Source organism: Doryrhamphus excisus, chromosome 5, assembly GCF_030265055.1.
Source record: "Doryrhamphus excisus isolate RoL2022-K1 chromosome 5, RoL_Dexc_1.0, whole genome shotgun sequence".
NCBI classification, from domain to species: domain Eukaryota; kingdom Metazoa; phylum Chordata; class Actinopteri; order Syngnathiformes; family Syngnathidae; genus Doryrhamphus; species Doryrhamphus excisus.
The window spans coordinates 27,025,637-27,046,966 of record NC_080470.1 but is presented as its reverse complement, the minus strand read 5'-3'; the positions used below and the strand labels follow the sequence as shown (position 1 = coordinate 27,046,966).

Below are 21,330 nucleotides of genomic sequence, written 5' to 3'. Positions count from 1 at the left end.
TGTTGTTTGCATGCAACGACACCACAGCGGCCACCTCCTTCCTATGAGCCCCTTCGTGCAGGCCAGTGACGCACCCGATCAGTCATCCGGGAAATATGGATTGTGTGTCCAAACTGGGGACAGATGCCCGTGTACACACCTTCAGGGATCAAGCACATATCCTTGTTCCCATTTGTCACCTTGATTTTTTTGTGAAAGAAGGAATTGAACGGCCTTGCTTCCACCCAGTTTCCAACTAGGGACCTTTTGCATGTAAGGCAAACGTGCTAACCACTACACTATGAAGGGTGAGCCCTTTAAGGGGACTGGTGAAGCAGTTGCCAAACAATGACACAAGACGATGTGTCCAAAGTGGGGGCATATTGACAATTGTCCAAATCGACAAATTTTTCTCCCTTGTAGGGAAAATTGTTCCACAAATTATGGGCTTTTCTTCAACAAAACATGAAATCACAATCACGGCTTGACAGGTTTGGCTTGTAACCTCCTCTAACGTTGTCTGGAGGGGTGGTCCTTTGATGAATGAAGTTAAGGTCCTTTCAGCCTGCCAATAAGCATTTTCAAACTATTGGCAAAGTCGCAACGTAAACAGGGATTGTGCTCAAACCCAGGCTTGAACCACGGACCTTTAAATCTTAATTCTCGCACTCGCCCGACTGAGCGATTCAGCTGAAAGGTGGTGTTCCACTTTTTCAGTAGAGGCTAAAAGAGGGGCCAGGGTGAAGCTGTGTTTCTGCCACATGTGTTGCTGTGTACCTGGCCCAGGGTGTTCTCATCTTGGGTTGGTATGTCCCCATGCTGGTAATGTGGGGTCTACTCTTCTCCGCCTGAACAGGGACTTGAACCCTGGACAATCAGATTAAAAGTCTGATGCTCTACCAACTGAGCTATCCAGGCCCTTGATGAATGAGGACAACTCACAAGGCAAAATCTTCTGGCATACTGTACTTGACCTTGCAGAGATGAAGAAGCCCCTGTCCCGAAATTGCCACCTCCAAGATCGACGGAGGTCTTAAACTGCCCACATGGACAAGCCTAATATCTTGTGGACAAAAAGAGTTAATGGTCAGACAAGACAAAGGTTGAGCCAATCACCTGAACAATAAACTTTTGATCTGAGTGTCCGGGATTCAAGTCCCTGTTCAGGTGACCAGGTGGCCACAAGCCCTCCAACTAATGCACCTGCAGTTTAAGGCTATGTTCTGGATTATCAGTGTTTCGCCAAGAGTAAAATTGGGTCGAGCGAGAAGTCCTTTCAGGCAAGAAAACAACAAAAAGCAACACACACCAGCCGTGACTCAGACAAAACACAGAATACAAACAACAACACGATTACGGCTATAAGCTATCCTTTTTTAGGTGAGAACCATGAACTCCTACTCAGAGGTGCGGATTGCTCATTCTCGCTGCTTCAAATTTGCCTGCGAGCAAACCTTGAACTTTAGACTCAGATCAATCGAAATGGTTGCCGACGCCCCTTTCTCTGTCTTGTCGCCGTTTCTCATTGAGGTTTCCTGACTGAGAGCAGATCGGCCTCATGGCTGGTTGGTTGTCTCCCGCGGACGGGCAGACATTTTCAGCAAGCATTGGTAGTGCTGGGCTGGTCGTTTCTTGCTTGGTCTGGCTGCACTCGCAAGCCAAGGAGCTCAGCGCGGTGCTGCACCTGCCTCTTGTTTTAAACACAGGATAAGGGGAGAGCGCGAACACAGTCCCCCACTACCACAAATTATGCAGTCGAGATTCCCACGTTTGGGGAATTCGCAGAGGTCAGCTCAACCCATGTGCAATGGCTCGACCCTGGGTGAACCACCTTCTTGATCATGGTATCTCCCCTGCCAGGTAAGTATGAGTTGCACCGGTCCCGCCCGGACTAGTCTCTCGCACATGCCACATGCTGAGTGGTGGTCTCATCAGGTCGCCCACAACAAGCCCAGCCACTGGACGTACTCTGAGTTAAATTCAAAATCATTTCCAGTGAGGTTAATTTCCAATAATTGTAAAAGTTGTTTCTGGGGTCTTGTCCTGTCAGGGTATTCATCAAATATGTATTATAGCTTCTAGGCCCCTCTTGGTATCGATATTCGTGTACATATTGTCCACGTCTAGCGAAAAAAAGAAGGCCTGGGCCGGCAATTTAATTTTTTTGGACTAACTCTGTGACGAGTTGGCGATAGGAACCGGGTTCGGATCCCAGGATGCAGAGGACACCGTGTTCAGTTGCACTTCAAGTCTTTTAATTGGCTTACGTGACAACGAGGGGGTAACCAAGGACAACGGCATGTAAAAGGAACGAAAAGATGCCGCGGGTAAAAACCAGGAAATCAAAGTACTAACAGGGATCGAGGGGGCCACAGGGCGTGCAGCAGGAGTAGTCCACGTCGACTGGAGGGCACCCGGGATAGTCATGTAACCAGAAGGTCAGACGCGAGAGCATATGGCGTGGAGACCAGAACAATAGCCGAGTACCCTCCAGTCGCCACAGGTGGGTATAAATGGGGGAAATGGAATGAGGAACAGCTGTGGCACGTCCTGTGGCTCCTCCCAAGGTGGGAGTGGAGAAATCTAAAAGGGACAACAGAATTAGTAAGCAATATAAACAAGGAACAAGACTATACCACCCAAGCTACCGAATCATAGTTCAGGTGGAGCGTGACAGTATTCCCCCCCTCCATCAATGGACGCCACCTGGCGGAGCTCCAGGCTTGTTGGGGAACCTGCGATAGAAATCGGATATGAGGGTTTTGTCAATAATAAGTGATCTCGGGATCCATGATCGGTCCTCGGGACCGTAGCCCTCCCAGTCGATCAGAAACTGCGTTCCCCTGCCTCGGCGTCTTGCATCCAGGATGGACCTTACTGTGAACGCAGGGTGGCCGTCAACCTGCCGTGCGGGAGGTGGTGATGCAGGGGGGGGGATTCAGGGCGGATGAAGCCACCGGCTTGAGTTGGGACACATGGAATACAGGGTGGCGTTTGATAGATGCTGGAAGTATAAGGTGTGTGGTCACAGGATTGATCATGTGTTTAATCTCGTATGGCCCAATGAATCGAGGGGACAGTTTCCTAGATTCGCCTGCCAGGGAGATGTTGCGGGATGCCAGCCATACCTTCTGGCCAGGTTTGTAGTTCGGGGCTGGTTTGCGGTGGCGGTTGGCCAGCCTCTGGTTGCGCCTGGCGGTACGCGAGAGGGCGACCCTGGTGTTGCGCCAAACCCGGTGAGCCCGACGGAGTAAGGCAGCCAAGGAGGGGACTGTGCACTCGGGTTCCTGGGAGGAAAAGATGGGGGGTTGAAAGCCATGAACAACATGGAATGGCGAGAGGCCTGTCGCGGAGCAGACCAGGGTATTGTGGGCGTACTCTACCCAAGGGAGGTAGGTGGACCAGGAAGACGGACGCTGGTGACAAACACATCTCAAGGCTGCCCCCAAGTCCTGGTTAGCATGCTCGGATTGTCCGTTGGACTGCGAGTGGTAGCCTGATGACAGGCTGGGTCGGGCCCCCAGGGACTTACAGAAAGCCCTCCAAGTGGCTGAAGAAAATTGAGGGCCCCTGTCAGACACTATGTCCTGTGGGATCCCGTGCAGGTGGACCACATGCAGGACCAAGAGTTTGGCCGTCTCCATTGAGGAGGGGAGCTTGCGGAGGGGGACGAAGTGTGTCAATTTGGAAAATCTGTCCACAATGGTCAGAATAACGGTAAAGCCACTAGATGGGGGTAATCCGGTAACAAAGTCCAAAGCGATATGGGTCCAGGGCCGGGACGGGACTGGAAGGGGTCGTAGCAATCCAGCAGGAGGCTGATGAGAAGATTTATTCCTGGCGCAGACGGAGCAGGCTGCGACAAAGCTCCTGGTGTCAGCATGAAGGGTAGGCCACCAGAACCGCTGAGCCAGGAGGAAGGCGGTCCGTCGAGCCCCGGGGTGGCAGGCGATTTTAGAGGCGTGAGCCCACACCAGCACCTCGGGACGGAGTGCCGCCGGGACGAACAAGCGGTTGGGGGGGCATCCAGCTGGGGTGGGTGAGTCCTTGGCCGCCTCTGCCACGCGCCTCTCTACCTCCCATCGCAGGGCCCCTATGATTCGGGACTGTGGCAGGATGGTCTCTGGGAGGGAGTCCTCAACTGCGGGCGCAAACATCCTGGACAGGGCATCGGGCTTCCCATTGAGTGACCCCGGGCGAAAGGTGATGCAGAAGTCAAACCTGGTAAGGAAGAGGGCCCACCTTGCCTGCCGGGGGTTCAGGCGGTGGGCAGAGCGGATGTAGGCCAGATTCCGATGGTCCGTGTAGATGGTAAAGGGGTGAGTGGCGCCCTCCAGCCAATGCCTCCATTCTTGTAAGGCCAGTACCACCGCCAGGAGCTCCCGATTCCCAATGTCATAATTACTCTCGGCCGGAGATAGACGACGGGAGAGGAAGGCACAGGGGTGCAGTTTCTGATCGGTGGTGGAGCGCTGGGAGAGCACGGCCCCGACCCCAGAGTCGGAAGCGTCGACCTCAACAAAAAAAGGGAGAGAGGGGTTAGGATGTACCAGTACGGGAGCAGACGTAAACAGGGATTTGAGGCGCTGGAAGGCCTTTGTAGCCTCAGGAGACCACACAAAGGGTACCTTGGATGAAGTAAGCTTATTCAAGGGTTCTGCCACCTTACTGAAGTTCCGAATAAAACGACGGTAAAAGTTGGCGAACCCCAGGAACCTCTGCAACAGCTTCCTTGACGTAGGAGTAGGCCAGTCAACCACTGCCTGAACCTTGGCAGGGTCGGGTCTGAGTTGGCCTTTCTCCACTATAAACCCCAGGAAAGACACAGAGGAAGCATGAAACGTACACTTCTGGGGTTTGACAAATAGTCTGTTCTCCAGGAGTCTCTGGAGGACTAATCGGACCTGCTGGCGGTGTACCGAAACGGAGGGGGAAAAAATTTAAATATCGTCCAGGTAAACGAACACGAAACGACCAATCATGTCCCGCAAGATATCATTTATCAGGCATTGGAAGACGGCAGGGGCGTTAGTAAGGCCGAAGGGCATCACAAGGTATTCGAAATGCCCGAGTGGCGTATTAAAGGCCGTTTTCCACTCATCGCCCTCTCGGACACGCACCAGGTGATAGGCGCTACGTAGATCGAGCTTAGTAAACACGGCGGCCTCGTGCAGGGAAGTAAAAGCAGAATAGAGAAGGGGAAGGGGATATTGATTCCTGACCGTGATTTTATTAAGAGCACGAAAGTCGATGCAGGGGCGTAGGGAGCCGTCTTTGTTTTTGACAAAGAAGAACCCTGCCGCGAGGGGGGAAGATGATGGTCGGATGTGACCGGCAGCGAGGGAGGTGGAGATGTACTCCTCGAGAGCACAGTGTTCGGGTTGAGAGATATTGTACAAGCGTGATGCGGGGAGTGGTGACCCGGGAAGCAAATCAATGGCGCAGTCATAGGAAGGGTCATGGCCCGGTCTTTGCGGAACACGTCACTAATGGAATGATACTCCCCCGGAACCAGGGACAGGTCAGGGCGGTCAATGGTGGTTAAGCCGACAGGGGGCGCGGGGGGTAAGGCGGCACGAAGACAACGGCTGTGACAATATGCACTCCAGTTGGAAATAGTTAAAGTCTTCCAATCAAAGTTCGGACCGTGCTGGCGAAGCCAGGGGAGCCCAAGTACTAACGGCGCTGAGCGAGAGGGCATAAGAAAAAATTTAGTGACCTCTTGGTGGTTACCCGACAGTAGTAAGGATAAGGTGCATGTCTGATGCGTAATACAAGCCAGGTGGCGCCCATCAAGCGAGCGGACATTCTTGTGGTGGACAAGTTCGACTGTGGGAATTTTAAGAGAACTGACCAGTCCGCTATCGATGAAGTTCTCATCTGCCCCGGAGTCAATTAATGCAGTGATGGGAGAAGCTCCCCCCGCCCATGATATCGTACCTTCGACCTGAAGTCGACCCACCAGGGAGGATGACGTCGCCGGTGTGGTAGGAGCGGGGAGTGCCAGCAGCTGGGGAATATCCCCGGTGGAGGATGAGCGTTGACGTGATGGGCGTACCGGGCAGCGGGAAATCATATGTGTGGGGCTCCTGCAGTACAGGCACAGCCGCAGGCGTAGACGGCGACTCCTCTCCGCCGACGAAAGGCGGCTGGCTCCCAGCTGCATGGGGACGACGCCCCTGACGTCGTCAGACGGCGCTCCGCCACTAGAGGAGGGAGGAAGGAGCGGAGCCGGAAGAGCCCCGGGAGGTGGAGGTTGGAGCCGGCGTGTTGGTATGAGAGGCTCCGCCCTCCGCTGCGCGGTGCGCTCCCGCAGCCGGTTGTCAAGGCTAATGGATAGCAAGATTAGCTCCTCCAGCGTCTGCGTCTCATCCCGAGCGGCCAACTCGTCCTGCACACGTTGGCTGAGGCTCGCCCGGTACGCGCTTCGCAGCGCCTTGTCATTCCAGCCGCTCTCTGCCGCCAGGATACGGAAGGAGATTGAGTGGTCGGCCACTGACGCGCCGTCCTGCCGAATCACGAGGAGGCGGCTGCCTGCCTCTCTCTCTCTCACCGGATGGTCAAATACGCTCCGGAGTTCCGCGATGAACAGAGGTAGGCTGGCGCATAGTTCTGGTTTCACCTCACACACCGACATCGCCCAGCTTGCCGCACGTCCCGCTAGCAAGCTGAGCATGTACTCCACCTTGGCTGCTTCCGTGGCATATGTGTGAGGCTGTTGTGCAAAAATGAGGGAGCACTGGTGGATGACCAACCGGCATTGTCCGAAATCCCCTTCGTACCTCATGGGGTGGGGGATACTGGGCTCCCGGGGGAAGTAGTTGGGAGACAACGCGCCAGCTGCGCTTCCGGCGGCATGTGGAAGAGGATCTGGCGTGGAGGTAGCGGGCCTGCTTGACAGCTGCGCGTGTAGCTCCCTAACGAGTGTGGTTAGCTCGTTAAGGGTTTGCTCGTGATGGCTTATTCGCTGGCCGTGGGCTCTGAGGGCTTGTCGCACCCCGTCGTCCTCTGCGGGATCCATACCTGACTCGGCTATTCTGTGACGAGTTGGCGATAGGAACCGGGTTCGGATCCCAGGATGCAGAGGACACCGTGTTCAGTTGCACTTCAAGTCTTTTAATTGGCTTACGTGACAACGAGGGGGTAACCAAGGACAACGGCATGTAAAAGGAACGAAAAGATGCCGCGGGTAAAAACCAGGAAATCAAAGTACTAACAGGGATCGAGGGGGCCACAGGGCGTGCAGCAGGAGTAGTCCACGTCGACTGGAGGGCACCCGGGATAGTCATGTAACCAGAAGGTCAGACGCGAGAGCATATGGCGTGGAGACCAGAACAATAGCCGAGTACCCTCCAGTCGCCACAGGTGGGTATAAATGGGGGAAATGGAATGAGGAACAGCTGTGGCACGTCCTGTGGCTCCTCCCAAGGTGGGAGTGGAGAAATCTAAAAGGGACAACAGAATTAGTAAGCAATATAAACAAGGAACAAGACTATACCACCTAAGCTACCGAATCATAGTTCAGGTGGAGCGTGACAAACTCGACAAAATTGTAGGTATCTTTCACATAAGCCAAATGTTTGTTGGAGAGTGGGTTAAGATAGAAGTCAATAAATATAGCCGTACCATATGTTTCACTACCACAATCCGATACAATTGGTCTACCCGGGGGATGTGGTGTGGGGGATTCCAAGTCTCGGGTTTTGATGGATTTTTGATAGATGAGTTCTTTGATGATTTTTCGAACTAGGGGTATCGTTTGTGTATACATGGGTTGTGTAAGTTTTTTATAAGTGGGGTCCCCTGATTGTCTTTGTCCTTCCCAGACGTACTGTTCTCTGCTAAGAATTACTATAGATGATCCCTTGTCCACTGGTTTGATAACTATGGAGCTATCCCTATTCAATTCCTTTAGTGCGGCTCTTTCCCTTTTGGTTAGGTTATCCTTTTCCTCAGGTTTTTGTTCGGCTAGTTCCCTATCTTTTCTAATTAGGGTGTGTAGGGCGGGGGAGATTGTGTTACAGGGGGGGAGGGGGGCAAATCGAGGGGGGATGGAACTTTGGCTATGCGCTTTTTTCTTCTTCTTCTCTACCGAAAAATTCAATAAGTCTAAGCCGTCTATGATATTCTTGCACATCCCAAAGTAGTCTTTTGTGTTTTTCCAATTTATAATTCTTGTTTTCTGATTGAGTAGGTATAAAAGGTAGGCCTTTTGGATAACAGGCATTGCTTCAGCAGTGGACGTGGTCTGGGTATGCAGTCTGGGTCTGTGTGGAACAGATTGTCCTGCAGAAGCGGGATGGACGGTAGTCTATCCTCAATATACTCATTGAGGGTCCTCAGTAGGCATTAGTATGGTGAGTGGTTAACTAATGGGATGAAAACTGCCGCCTCCAGGAAGACCCGCTTGGCCTCTTTCCAAAGGGCCTGCAACTGCCTGGAGGTGGTCTCTTTGAATTTCTGAGTTCTACTGTTGATCCCGAAGGACAACACCAGTTTTTCCACGCTTGTCCTCAAGGAGATTTGTTGTTTATTTTGCGTGCGACCGAGTTGGTGGCGGTGCAGGGGACAGCGTTCCTCAAAATCCCTCCGTCATCGATCATGTCCACCATGATGTCCCCATGAGTCAAGTGTGGTCCCGCGGCATTACCTATGGAGACACGATTGGCTTGATGAACCATTTCAGATACATTCAATCCTGAAAAATGACACATAAATATGTGAATGACTGCCTTGGCGAGTAGCGCCTCGGCTACTCCTAAAGGTGGCCCCGCGGAAAGCTGTCAACCTGCAGATCTGGGAAGTCATGTGGTGGGAACCGGGACACGTTAGAATCTCCCAGGATGACAAATTTCTTCCACACGGTAAGTTTCCGGTCGACCATTTTCCTGGTGGTGTTCCAATGTCGCTGGACCAGTTGCTTTTGGCTCCCGCCAATTGAGCCGGACATGGAGCTGTCGAAACTGATGTCCGCCAGCAGCTCTTCCCATTGGCCTTCTTTTTCCACAGGTGATTTCGTTGGCGGCGTGGAAGTCAGCAGTGGGGTGTCGTCAAGTAAGTTCTCTGACTCCCAACGGCAGAGGGCCTCTGTTGCCGGGGAGGGGGCCGGGTCCATGGGGGAAACCACTTCCCCTCGCGCCATCAGGTCCAGGTGCAGGGACAGCTGGTCCCCGTACTCGTCGGGTTCCTCTTGTTGGCAAGTAATGCAACACGAACCACGTCTGCAGTTGTCGGGAAAGGGTCCTCTTGTTTATTTAATACAGCACTTATATAGACCTCATGAACAATAACGATGACGTGGATTTCCAGAATTCAGTCCCTATCTGGTCATGCCTCCTGACTGGACCTAAGTATTTTGGCAGAACATCTTGGACTCCAAACATCCGAAAACATCTTGTGTAACAATCAGGTCAGGTTGGCCTCCCCAAGTCACGTAGCCCTCTTAAGTTCAACTAGAGTTTACCAAGAAGAAAAGTCATATGCAATGTGCAAAAGAGTAGTCATTTTACAATATATTCCCCCCTTATGGGGGTACCAAACTCCCAAAACAACAAATAATGTCTCTTGGTCCAGTCTTGGCCCCTTGGCACGTTACCATTTCCGAAGAGAATTCACATATGACATTCAAGGGGATCTCGCTGCCCTCCTGGAACATGGGCCTGGGGAAGGGGAAGTGTTGTGGTCTGGGATTCAAGGCCCAGGGCGAGAGCAGAATTGGTTAAGAGCAATGTTTCTGCTCACATTTTCACCGCCCAGAGGATTATTGTGCCTCTGTACAAACGGTGTTGGCCATCTTCAGTCCCTTTCTTCGACCACCCGCCGATGGTCAGCACGATGTCATCTGGAGGGACCCTTTGTAATGAGGGGCTCCTTTCGTCGAGATGAGGTGGTGACTTGCCACATCACATGTAGGAGGAGGGCGGTCCTCCGGAATGGTTCAGTCGGCGGGTTCCCTTGGTTGGCGCCAACTTCGCTGGAACATTCCCTTCCTAACTCTGACCCTATGCTTACTATTTGAGTGTCTGGTGACTATTGCAATTTATGAGTTACATAAATAACATATCCACTACACCCTTTAATATATAAATGGAATCTAACTGCAAAACAAATCTAAACAAAACACACCTTTGTGTCTATAGTGAGCGTGTAAAGTCCTTAATGCTCTAAAGTACTGTATAAGGCAACTGGAATAGTGAGTGACTGATATACTCCTAACATAGTAAGTAGTGCTGAACAACTGAACCAGTACACGTGTTACTACTGATTGACTGGTATTACCCACACTTATTAACTGTAAGTGAGTGCAGTCCCGTCAAGTCCCTTGCCCTTCTAGATCAGTCCTGTCCATGGCATGGCGGTTTCTCAAGCAATATCAGCATAGTTCGTGGAGAGGACTCGCATAGTGACTTAAAGATGGTGATGTTCAGCTCAAGGTCCGGCTCCCTTGCCAATCATAGCAACAGTCATACCTCATGGCTCATCGAGTCCTCTGAGTCAGTGCCATCATCCTCACGATCGTCCGGATTGGGAAATAGGTAAGGCTGCTCAACCACCTTATAGGGTCCCAATCGTCTTGGCTCGTGCCACTTTCGCCTGTACACTTTGATGTACACCTGGTTGCCTGGCACCACCAAGTCACCTTTGTCGACTCAGGAACCCTTTTTTCTCCTGCACATAGATAGCTCCATGTATGGCAGTTAACATATTTTATATAGTCAATTCATTTTGCAACTGCTCAAGTGGGGGCCCTTTATAAGGCCCTCTCAAATGCAGTGCTGGCATGGGTCGACCCGTAAGCATCTCATGCGGTGTTAGATGTGTAATTCTGTTAGTTTGCATGCGATAGCTCATTAATGCAATTGTTAGTGCATCCGCACAATTTAACTTTGCGCTAGCACAGATTTTACTGAGCTTGGCTTTGAGTGTCCCATTTACTCGTTCTACCATTCCCTGGGACTGGGGATGATAGACAAACCCGAACCTTTGTTTTATTCGCAGTTGTTGTACAATATGGTTTGGGTTTGGGTTTGGGTTAGGGTTAGGCTAACCCTACTTTTTGCACGAACGCCGGACCATTGTCTGAACTTATTTCTGATGGTTAGGATGAACTTTTTATAATACAATTTATACACGATCTCTCGTACCATTGGCATTGTCTGCCGAACAATTGGATTTTGTAGTTTTCTATATCTTTGATCGTTCAGCTGTCGATAAACCTCTTGGGTGTACTGTTCTCGTCCCAAAATCACCACTGCGCTCTCTTTATCTGCTGGTTTGATTACGATTTGTCTGTTTGTTCTTAATTCTTTTAAAGCTTTGGCCTCGGCCCTGGAAATGTTCATCTTTTCGCGTCTTGCCCGCATGATTTGGGTGAACGCTTCCAAATCCTGAACCACGGACCTTTAAATCTTAATTCTCGCACTCGCCCAACTGAGCGATTTCAGCTGCAAAGGTGGTGTTCCACTTTTTCAGTAGAGGCTAAAAGAGGGGCCAGGGTGAAGCTGTGTTTCTGCCACATGTGTTGCTGTGTACCTGGCCCAGTGTGTTCTCATCTTGGGTTGGTATGTCCCCATGCTGGTAATGTGGGGTTGACTCTTCTCCACCTGAACCGGGACTTGAACCCTGGACAATCAGATTAAAAGTCTGATGCTCTACCAACTGAGCTATCCAGGGCCTTGATGAATGAGGACAACTCACAAGGCAAAATCTTCTGGCATACTGTACTTGACCTTGCAGAGATGAAGAAGCCCCTGTCCCGAAATGGCCACCTCCAAGATCGACAGAGGTCTTAAACTGACCACATGGACAAGCCTAATATCTTCTGGACAAAAAGAGTTAATGGTCAGACAAGACAAAGGTTGAGCCAATCACCTGAACATTAAACTTTTGATCTGAGTGTCCGGGATTCAAGTCCCTGTTCAGGTGACCAGGTGGCCACGAGCCCTCCAACTAATGCACCTGCAGTTTAAGGCTATGTTCTGGATTATCAGTGTTTCGCCAGGAGTAAAATTGGGTCGAGCGAGAAGTCCTTTCAGGCAAGAAAACAACAAAAAGCAACACACACCAGCCGTGACTCAGACAAAACACGGAGCGCCGTCTGATGACGTCGGGAGTGTCGTCCCCATGCAACTGGGAGCCAGTCGCCTTTCGTCAGTGGAGAGGAGTCACCGTCAACACCTGTGGCTGTGCCTGTACTGTGGGAGTCCTACACACAATTTCCCGCTGTCCAGTTCGCCCAGCACGCCAACGCTCTTCCTCCACCAGGGATATTCCCCAGCTGCTGGCACTGCCCGCTCCAACCACACCGGCTGCGTCATCCGCTTTGGTGGGCCGACTTCTGGTGGAAGGTACGATATCCTGGGCGGGGGAAGCTTCTCCTACCACAGCATTAATTGACTCTGGGGCGGACGAGAACTTCATTGATAGCGGACTGGTCAGTTCTCTCAACATTCCTACTGTTGAGCTTGTCCCCCACAAGAATGTCTGCTTGCTAGATGAACATCACCTGGCATGCATTACGCATCAGACGTGTGCCACATCCTTGGTGCTGCCGGGTAACCACCACAAGGTCACAATTTTTTTTCTTATGCACTCTCGCTCAGCTCTGTTAGTACTCGGCCTCCCCTGGCATCCCGTGCGTCATTCAGCGCCACTTTGCAGAGGCACATCCACTCGACAATTTAATTTGTTCTCCGACAGTGTTTCCCAATGTGGCATTGGTGGTTCAGTGGTAGAATTCTCGCTTGCCAAGCGGGAGGCCCGGGTCCGATTCCCGGCCAATGCAGTATATCTCAGCTTGTACCTTTCTTTAGAGCTCATGTTGAAAAAGTACAAAGGCTCTTTTCCTGCGAAAGGGCAGTATTCAGAATGACACCTGAAACGTAACAGACCGGACCACCGGAGAGTTAAGGTGGACAGCACTTAGTGAAACCTGACTGCAGTCATGCTGTTGTAGTCTCTGTCGCGCAATTGGTCAGCGCGTTTGGCTGTTAACTGAGAGGTTGGTGGTTCGAGCCCACCCAGGGACTCTCAATTCACACATTTGTTGGACTTTGGACTCCCTCCCTTGTATGAACATTTTTCCCCATTGGCGAACTGTTTTTGTGTTGGTGCCAGATGCACTGCTGGCACTGTGGCTAAGCTGGTCAAAGTGCCTGTCTAGTAAACAGGAGATCCTGGGTTCAAATCCCAGCAGTGCCTGGGTGCTTGGTCAGTGAAACTTTGGCAGCTGATTTGTGAACCATGTACTTCTTTTTGTAACCTGCCCTTCAAGAACGAATTGACGTTGCATCCACAGCTGACGTGATTGTTGTGGATCCCATTACGCCAGAAGGTGCTTGAATCGAAAGAGTATGACATTGTGATGTGTTGTCATTCAGCGCCACTTTGCAGAGGCTCATCCACTTGACAGTTGAATTTTTTTTCTCTTACAGTGTGTCCCCACGTGGCATTGGTGGTTCAGTGGTAGAATTCTCACTTGCCAAGCGGGGGCCGCGCGCGTGTTGTTGACATTTGCTGCCAGCCAATCAGGATGCGACACAGACGTCAGACAAGCAAAGAGACTCGCCTGCCACGCGGGCATGATTACCATTACCATCTATCAGGGATGGCAACTGAATTAAGAATCAATGCCAGAAACCTGCCACATGATTTCAGATAATGTTTTGATGCAGACTGGTCATGATGCCTCTGATTCATTCAATTAATTAATTAATTAATTAAAATTAATTAAACCACTACCTGTGATAGAATAGTTAGTAATGGAGTTAGTAGTGAATAACTAACAATGCTTGTGGGGATTTTTTTGGTGTTGGACATCTTTCAGATAAATAAACATGCAAACTGACCCGGGAACATCATGGCTGTTCCTGGCAAATGAACATAACAGGAGGGTTAAGATGACTACACTTCCAAAGTTCTCAGCTATGACTGAACCTCTCGCTCCTTTGTTCCCTGAGAAACTAGGTTGGGTGTGGAATTGATCAAACATCAAGAAGACCACATCAATTCAAAAAAATTAAAAAGTGATATCGTGGCAGAAAAATGCCCGGTTAGCTCAGTCGGGAGAGCATGAGACTCTTAATCTCAGGGTCGTGGGTTCGAGCCCCACATTGGGCGGTTCAGCTCTTTTGGTGATACATCTTAAAGATTTCTTTCCTGTGGAAAATTCTGCAACATGCGGAAAACATTTCATTCGAAGTACACAAAAACAAATCCCATTCTTGTAGGACCACAAATGGTAGAGCGCTCACTTCGCATGTGAGATGAAGTGGAATCGATGTCAGTTATGTCAGTCAGGATTTGGTCAAGGTTGTTGTGTGGTTTTGGCATGGATAAGGCTATGTATCTAAATTTAGGAGGAGTCCATGGTCTGTAAACATACTGAGGTACTCCCACTGCTGTTGCGGAACTTGCGGGACCTTGCAAATTTCCCCACTGAGGGACGAATAAAGGCATATCTTATCTTCTACCATAGGGTAGGCTTTTGGCAAGAAGTAGGATTCTTAATCCTACTTCTTGCCATTCTTAATGCTTTCCCAAGTTCCAACATTTCCTTGGGAGCGAGTTTGATAACCGAGCCCACCCAGGGACTCTCAATTCACACGTGTTGGACTTTGGACTCCCTCCCTTGTATGAACATTTTTCCCCATTGGCGAACTGTTTTTTTGTGTTGGTGCCAGATGCACAGCTGGCGCTGTGGCTAAGCTGGTCAAGGTGCCTGTCTCGCACTGTATCTTCAATTTAATTATTGAGAATGGCGTTTACCCACAGTCCTGGAAGATCGCAAAGGTGCTTGGTCGAAAAGGTTTACTTAAACAAGTTATTCAGGGAAGGGGCCTACCTTGACCGCCTGAACAGGGACTTGAACCCTGGACCCTCAGATTAAAAGTCTGATGCTCTACCAACTGAGCTATCCAGGCCTTTATGGAATGCGGACAACTCACAAGGTAAAATCTTCTGGCATACTGTACTTGACCTTGCAGAGATGAGAGCTTCTTCTCTGGCTCTCAACAAAGGCGGTCGCATCTTTCCCCTCTCCTCCCTATCCCCTATCTTCCCTGCTTTGTTGTTCCCTGTCCATCCTGTCGATGTAGTTTGACTTGATTCTTTGTCACGCAGTCTGAAATTGGCAAACTGAGAAATTCTGATTGAGTGACCAATGCAGTCTGTCTATTTTAATACATTTCGTCTCAACTCATGTTGAAAAAGGACAGAGCCATTTCCCTGAGAGCACAAGACCCCTGGATTGTACCCAAAAATACTTTGCGTTCATCAAAGAGTAAAGCTGGTGTCCTGGTTTGCAATGCCTCGATTGTTACACCAGAAGGTGCGAGTCACATCCAAAACAAAGGGCATGCTGGACGCATAGCATGCGTTAGTATGGCTTCAACTGAACAGAAGTTGGCAGCGTGTGCGTCTCTGTGGCGCAATCGGTCAGCGCGCTCGGCTGTTAACCGGGAGGCTGGTGGTTCGAGCCCACCCAGGGACGTTCTCTGGCTGTCACCAGTGTCACTGTTCATTCATGTTTGCGCTCCACTCTTGCACAGCACTTGTGTGGTTCCCAATTGGCAAACTGCGTGTCAATGACTTTTCAAAAGCACATTCCAGCTTCCATGGTCTAACACATTTGATCAGAAGTTAGGTTGATCAAGTCACAGATTTCAGTTTGTTTCTGCACAGGTCTGGTGAAACACAGAAGCTCTGCTTGAAAATATTATCTTTTGCAAAAGCGCCAGCCAGGATTATAGATTAAGAGACGACGGAATGCTTTTATGTTAAAAGGAATCAAGTCAAACCCCATCAACTGGTAAGCAGGGGCCCTTAAGAGAAGACACTGTATACTGTTGTGATTTTTTGACAGACATGTCTAGTAAACAGGAGATCCTGGGTTCAAATCCCAGCAGTGCCTTCTCTGTGTTTCAGCAGCTCCTATGCTGTTATTTAAAAGAAATGTTGTTCTTCTTCTGTTGAATAAAGACCCATCATTTCTGATGTCATATGTAGTATACATGTCACATGTACTACAATGCTCCCTACAAAGACAATACCCTTGTGTATTTGGACATTTGCAGGTTTAAGAAAACAGACCACATTAGCCAAATATCTTCTGGACAAAAGAGTGGTCAGACAAGACAAAGTTTGAGCCAGTCACCTGAACATTAGACTTTTGATCTGAGTGTCCGGGATTCAAGTCCCTGTTCAGGTGACCAGTGATAGGGTCTGAGGTCCACTTGCAAACGCCTCCTTTTTGCCCACAAAATACAAGGGCAACAGGACAATCCCTTGGTACTTTATGGAAACAATGTGAGGTGCCTGGCTTTTAACTAGAAGTGGAAAGACTTGTGTAGCCCCTCACACAAACCATGTGTCTTCCTCCCATGCACATGTTGCCAGCTGATCCTTGACATCAGCAAAAATTTGGTTCTAGGACAATGAGGTCACCTGCCCCCATTGGTCTTTTCCAAGGAGTCACGGTGGCCGAGAGGTTAAGGCGTTGGACTCGAAATCCAATGGGGTTTCCCCGCACAGGTTGGAATCCTGTCTGTGACGCTTTGGCTGGGCATTTGTTGCCGCCATGCTGTTTACCTTGTGGTGGAGTACTGTTGGTTATGAGGGCCGGGGTGTTGTCCTTTCACGGCCCGCATTCTCTACACTGGAGGTCTGAATTTTGGGTAGAGGATAATGGGGTCCACTGTCCCCATTGATCTGCTTCTTGCAGTCTCGGTGGCCGAGAGGTTTGTTGCCACTCTGCTTTGACATGCTGTTTTCTTTACCTCTCCTCGGTCTTTCAGCGGCCTTGTCGAGGGTGTTTCACAGGTGGGTGGGTGGTGTGATGTTGGATATGGGGGCCAGTGGGTTGTAGCCCTTTTGTTGTTCCTGGAGCACATAAAGAAGAGTGGCCAGTACGGGGGGTCGAGCCCATGACCTTGGCGTTATGAGCACCACACGCTGACCAACTGAGCTAACCGGGATAGCGGCAGAGAGCTGCTGGAATGACAAGGCGCTACGAAACGCGTATCGGGCGAGCCTCAGCGTCTGGGTGACCGGCTGCGTCATCCGCTTTGGCGGGCCGACTTCAGGTGGAAGGTACGATATCCTGGGCGGGGGAAGCTTCTCCTACCACAGCATTAATTGACTCTGGGGCGGACGAGAACTTCATTGATAGCGGACTGGTCAGTTCTCTCAACATTCCTACTGTTGAGCTTGTCCCCCACAAGAATGTCCGCTCGCTAGATGAACATCACCTGGCATGCATTACGCATCAGACGTGCGCCATATCCTTGGTGCTGTCGGGTAACCACCACAAGGTCACAATTTTTTTTCTTATGCCCTCTCGCTCAGCTCTGTTAGTACTCGGCCTCCCCTGGCATCCCGTGCGTGTGTTGTGATTGTGATGTTTTGTCATTCAGCGCCACTTTGCAGCAGCACATCCACTCGACAATTTAATTTGTTCTCCGACAGCGTTTACCAATGTGGCATTGGTGGTTCAGTGGTAGAATTCTCGCTTGCCAAGCGGGAGGCCCGGGTCCGATTCCCGGCCAATGCAGTATATCTCAGCTTGTACCTTTCTTTAGAGCTCATGTTGAAAAAGTACAAAGGCTCTTTTCCTGCGAAAGGGCAGTATTCAGAATGACACCTGAAACGTAACAGACCGGACCACCGGAGAGTTAAGGTGGACAGCACTTAGTGAAACCTGACTGCAGTCATGCTGTTGTAGTCTCTGTCGCGCAATTGGTCAGCGCGTTTGGCTGTTAACTGAGAGGTTGGTGGTTCGAGCCCACCCAGGGACTCTCAATTCACACATTTGTTGGACTTTGGACTCCCTCCCTTGTATGAACATTTTTCCCCATTGGCGAACTGTTTTTGTGTTGGTGCCAGATGCACTGCTGGCACTGTGGCTAAGCTGGTCAAAGTGCCTGTCTAGTAAACAGGAGATCCTGGGTTCAAAGCCCAGCAGTGCCTGGGTGCTTGGTCAGTGAAACTTTGGCAGCTGATTTGTGAACCATGTACTTCTTTTTGTCACTTGCCCTTCAAGAACGAATTGACGTTGCATCCACAGCTGACGTGATTGTTGTGGATCCCATTACGCCAGAAGGTGCTTGAATCCAAAGAGTATGACATTTTTGATGTGTTGTCATTCAGCGCCACTTTGCAGAGGCTCATCCACTTGACAGTTGAATTTTTTTTCTCTTACAGTGTGTCCCCACGTGGCATTGGTGGTTCAGTGGTAGAATTCTCACTTGCCAAGCGGGGGCCGCGCGCGTGTTGTCGACATTTGCTGCCAGCCAATCAGGATGCGACACAGACGTCAGACAAGCAAAGAGACTCGCCTGCCACGCGGGCATGATTACCATTACCATCTATCAGGGATGGCAACTGAATTAAGAATCAATGCCAGAAACCTGCCACAGGATTTCAGATAATGTTTTGATGCAGACTGGTCATGATGCCTCTGATTCGTTCAATTAATTAATTAAAATTAATTAAACCACTACCTGTGAGAGGTAAGGTACACCATTGCTCTAAACATTGATAGAATAGTTAGTAATGGAGTTAGTAGTGAATAACTAACAATGCTTGTGGGGATTTTTTTGGTGTTGGACATCTTTCAGATAAATAAACATGCAAACTGACCCGGGAACATCATGGCTGTTCCTGGCAAATGAACATAACAGGAGGGTTAAGATGACTACACTTCCAAAGTTCTCAGCTATGACTGAACCTCTCGCTCCTTTGTTCCCTGAGAAACTAGGTTGGGTGTGGAATTGATCAAACATCAAGAAGACCACATCAATTCAAAAAAATTAAAAAGTGATATCGTGGCAGAAAAATGCCCGGTTAGCTCAGTCAGGAGAGCATGAGACTCTTAATCTCAGGGTCGTGGGTTCGAGCCCCACATTGGGCGGTTCAGCTCTTTTGGTGATACATCTTAAAGATTTCTTTCCTGTGGAAAATTCTGCAACATGCGGAAAACATTTCATTCGAAGTACACAAAAACAAATCCCATTCTTGTAGGACCACAAATGGTAGAGCGCTCACTTCGCATGTGAGATGAAGTGGAATCGATGTCAGTTATGTCAGTCAGGATTTGGTCAAGGTTGTTGTGTGGTTTTGGCATGGATAAGGCTATGTATCTAAATTTAGGAGGAGTCCATGGTCTGTAAACATACTGAGGTACTCCCACTGCTGTTGCGGAACTTGCGGGACCTTGCAAATTTCCCCACTGAGGGACGAATAAAGGCATATCTTATCTTCTACCATAGGGTAGGCTTTTGGCAAGAAGTAGGATTCTTAATCCTACTTCTTGCCATTCTTAATGCTTTCCCAAGTTCCAACATTTCCTTGGGAGCGAGTTTGATAACCGAGCCCACCCAGGGACTCTCAATTCACACGTGTTGGACTTTGGACTCCCTCCCTTGTATGAACATTTTTCCCCATTGGCGAACTGTTTTTTTGTGTTGGTGCCAGATGCACAGCTGGCGCTGTGGCTAAGCTGGTCAAGGTGCCTGTCTCGCACTGTATCTTCAATTTAATTATTGAGAATGGCGTTTACCCACAGTCCTGGAAGATCGCAAAGGTGCTTGGTCGAAAAGGTTTACTTAAACAAGTTATTCAGGGAAGGGGCCTACCTTGACCGCCTGAACAGGGACTTGAACCCTGGACCCTCAGATTAAAAGTCTGATGCTCTACCAACTGAGCTATCCAGGCCTTTATGGAATGCGGACAACTCACAAGGTAAAATCTTCTGGCATACTGTACTTGACCTTGCAGAGATGAGAGCTTCTTCTCTGGCTCTCAACAAAGGCGGTCGCATCTTTCCCCTCTCCTCCCTATCCCCTATCTTCCCTGCTTTGTTGTTCCCTGTCCATCCTGTCGATGTAGTTTGACTTAAATCTTTGTCACGCAGTCTGAAATTGGCAAACTGAGAAATTCTGATTGAGTGACCAATGCAGTCTGTCTATTTTAATACATTTCGTCTCAACTCATGTTGAAAAAGGACAGAGCCATTTCCCTGAGAGCACAAGACCCCTGGATTGTACCCAAAAATACTTTGCGTTCATCAAAGAGTAAAGCTGGTGTCCTGGTTTGCAATGCCTCGATTGTTACACCAGAAGGTGCGAGTCACATCCAAAACAAAGGGCATGCTGGACGCATAGCATGCGTTAGTATGGCTTCAACTGAACAGAAGTTGGCAGCGTGTGCGTCTCTGTGGCGCAATCGGTCAGCGCGCTCGGCTGTTAACCGGGAGGCTGGTGGTTCGAGCCCACCCAGGGACGTTCTCTGGATGTCACCAGTGTCACTGTTCATTCATGTTTGCGCTCCACTCTTGCACAGCACTTGTGTGGTTCCCAATTGGCAAACTGCGTGTCAATGACTTTTCAAAAGCACATTCCAGCTTCCATGGTCTAACACATTTGATCAGAAGTTAGGTTGATCAAGTCACAGATTTCAGTTTGTTTCTGCACAGGTCTGGTGAAACACAGAAGCTCTGCTTGAAAATATTATCTTTTGCAAAAGCGCCAGCCAGGATTATAGATTAAGAGACGACGTAATGCTTTTATGTTAAAAGGAATCAAGTCAAACCCCATCAACTGGTAAGCAGGGGCCCTTAAGAGAAGACACTGTATACTGTTGTGATTTTTTGACAGACATGTCTAGTAAACAGGAGATCCTGGGTTCAAATCCCAGCAGTGCCTTCTCTGTGTTTCAGCAGCTCCTATGCTGTTATTTAAAAGAAATGTTGTTCTTCTTCTGTTGAATAAAGACCCATCAATTCTGATGTCATATGTAGTATACATGTCACATGTACTACAATGCTCCCTACAAAGACAATACCCTTGTGTATTTGGACATTTGCAGGTTTAAGAAAACAGACCACATTAGCCAAATATCTTCTGGACAAAAGAGTGGTCAGACAAGACAAAGTTTGAGCCAGTCACCTGAACATTAGACTTTTGATCTGAGTGTCCGGGATTCAAGTCCCTGTTCAGGTGACCAGTGATAGGGTCTGAGGTCCACTTGCAAACGCCTCCTTTTTGCCCACAAAATACAAGGGCAACAGGACAATCCCTTGGTACTTTATGGAAACAATGTGAGGTGCCTGGCTTTTAACTAGAAGTGGAAAGACTTGTGTAGCCCCTCACACAAACCATGTGTCTTCCTCCCATGCACATGTTGCCAGCTGATCCTTGACATCAGCAAAAATTTGGTTCTAGGACAATGAGGTCACCTGCCCCCATTGGTCTTTTCCAAGGAGTCACGGTGGCCGAGAGGTTAAGGCGTTGGACTCGAAATCCAATGGGGTTTCCCCGCACAGGTTGGAATCCTGTCTGTGACGCTTTGGCTGGG

At 49.6% G+C, this 21,330-nt stretch overlaps 15 non-coding genes across 15 annotated transcripts; 11 read left to right on the top strand and 4 right to left on the bottom strand.

Moving 5' to 3' along the window:
• Positions 1-824: 824 nt before the first annotated feature.
• Positions 825-897, bottom strand: trnak-uuu (transfer RNA lysine (anticodon UUU)). The gene has a single exon. It is a non-coding gene; the product is annotated as a tRNA-Lys (tRNA).
• A 791-nt stretch (positions 898-1,688) lies between these two features.
• On the bottom strand, positions 1,689-1,847 carry LOC131130320 (U1 spliceosomal RNA). The gene has a single exon (XR_009130019.1). It is a non-coding gene; the product is annotated as a U1 spliceosomal RNA (small nuclear RNA).
• A 10,845-nt stretch (positions 1,848-12,692) lies between these two features.
• trnag-gcc (transfer RNA glycine (anticodon GCC)) lies at positions 12,693-12,763 on the top strand. The gene has a single exon. It is a non-coding gene; the product is annotated as a tRNA-Gly (tRNA).
• Positions 12,764-12,933: 170 nt separating this feature from the next.
• Positions 12,934-13,007, top strand: trnan-guu (transfer RNA asparagine (anticodon GUU)). Its single transcript has one exon. It is a non-coding gene; the product is annotated as a tRNA-Asn (tRNA).
• A 98-nt stretch (positions 13,008-13,105) lies between these two features.
• Positions 13,106-13,179, top strand: trnat-agu (transfer RNA threonine (anticodon AGU)). The gene has a single exon. It is a non-coding gene; the product is annotated as a tRNA-Thr (tRNA).
• Positions 13,180-14,024: 845 nt separating this feature from the next.
• On the top strand, positions 14,025-14,097 carry trnak-cuu (transfer RNA lysine (anticodon CUU)). Its single transcript has one exon. It is a non-coding gene; the product is annotated as a tRNA-Lys (tRNA).
• A 730-nt stretch (positions 14,098-14,827) lies between these two features.
• Positions 14,828-14,900, bottom strand: trnak-uuu (transfer RNA lysine (anticodon UUU)). Its single transcript has one exon. It is a non-coding gene; the product is annotated as a tRNA-Lys (tRNA).
• Positions 14,901-15,395: 495 nt separating this feature from the next.
• trnan-guu (transfer RNA asparagine (anticodon GUU)) lies at positions 15,396-15,469 on the top strand. The gene has a single exon. It is a non-coding gene; the product is annotated as a tRNA-Asn (tRNA).
• Positions 15,470-16,448: 979 nt separating this feature from the next.
• Positions 16,449-16,530, top strand: trnas-cga (transfer RNA serine (anticodon CGA)). The gene has a single exon. It is a non-coding gene; the product is annotated as a tRNA-Ser (tRNA).
• Positions 16,531-17,456: 926 nt separating this feature from the next.
• On the top strand, positions 17,457-17,527 carry trnag-gcc (transfer RNA glycine (anticodon GCC)). The gene has a single exon. It is a non-coding gene; the product is annotated as a tRNA-Gly (tRNA).
• Positions 17,528-17,697: 170 nt separating this feature from the next.
• trnan-guu (transfer RNA asparagine (anticodon GUU)) lies at positions 17,698-17,771 on the top strand. Its single transcript has one exon. It is a non-coding gene; the product is annotated as a tRNA-Asn (tRNA).
• Positions 17,772-17,869: 98 nt separating this feature from the next.
• On the top strand, positions 17,870-17,943 carry trnat-agu (transfer RNA threonine (anticodon AGU)). The gene has a single exon. It is a non-coding gene; the product is annotated as a tRNA-Thr (tRNA).
• A 1,673-nt stretch (positions 17,944-19,616) lies between these two features.
• trnak-uuu (transfer RNA lysine (anticodon UUU)) lies at positions 19,617-19,689 on the bottom strand. The gene has a single exon. It is a non-coding gene; the product is annotated as a tRNA-Lys (tRNA).
• Positions 19,690-20,184: 495 nt separating this feature from the next.
• On the top strand, positions 20,185-20,258 carry trnan-guu (transfer RNA asparagine (anticodon GUU)). Its single transcript has one exon. It is a non-coding gene; the product is annotated as a tRNA-Asn (tRNA).
• A 979-nt stretch (positions 20,259-21,237) lies between these two features.
• Positions 21,238-21,319, top strand: trnas-cga (transfer RNA serine (anticodon CGA)). The gene has a single exon. It is a non-coding gene; the product is annotated as a tRNA-Ser (tRNA).
• Positions 21,320-21,330: the final 11 nt, after the last annotated feature.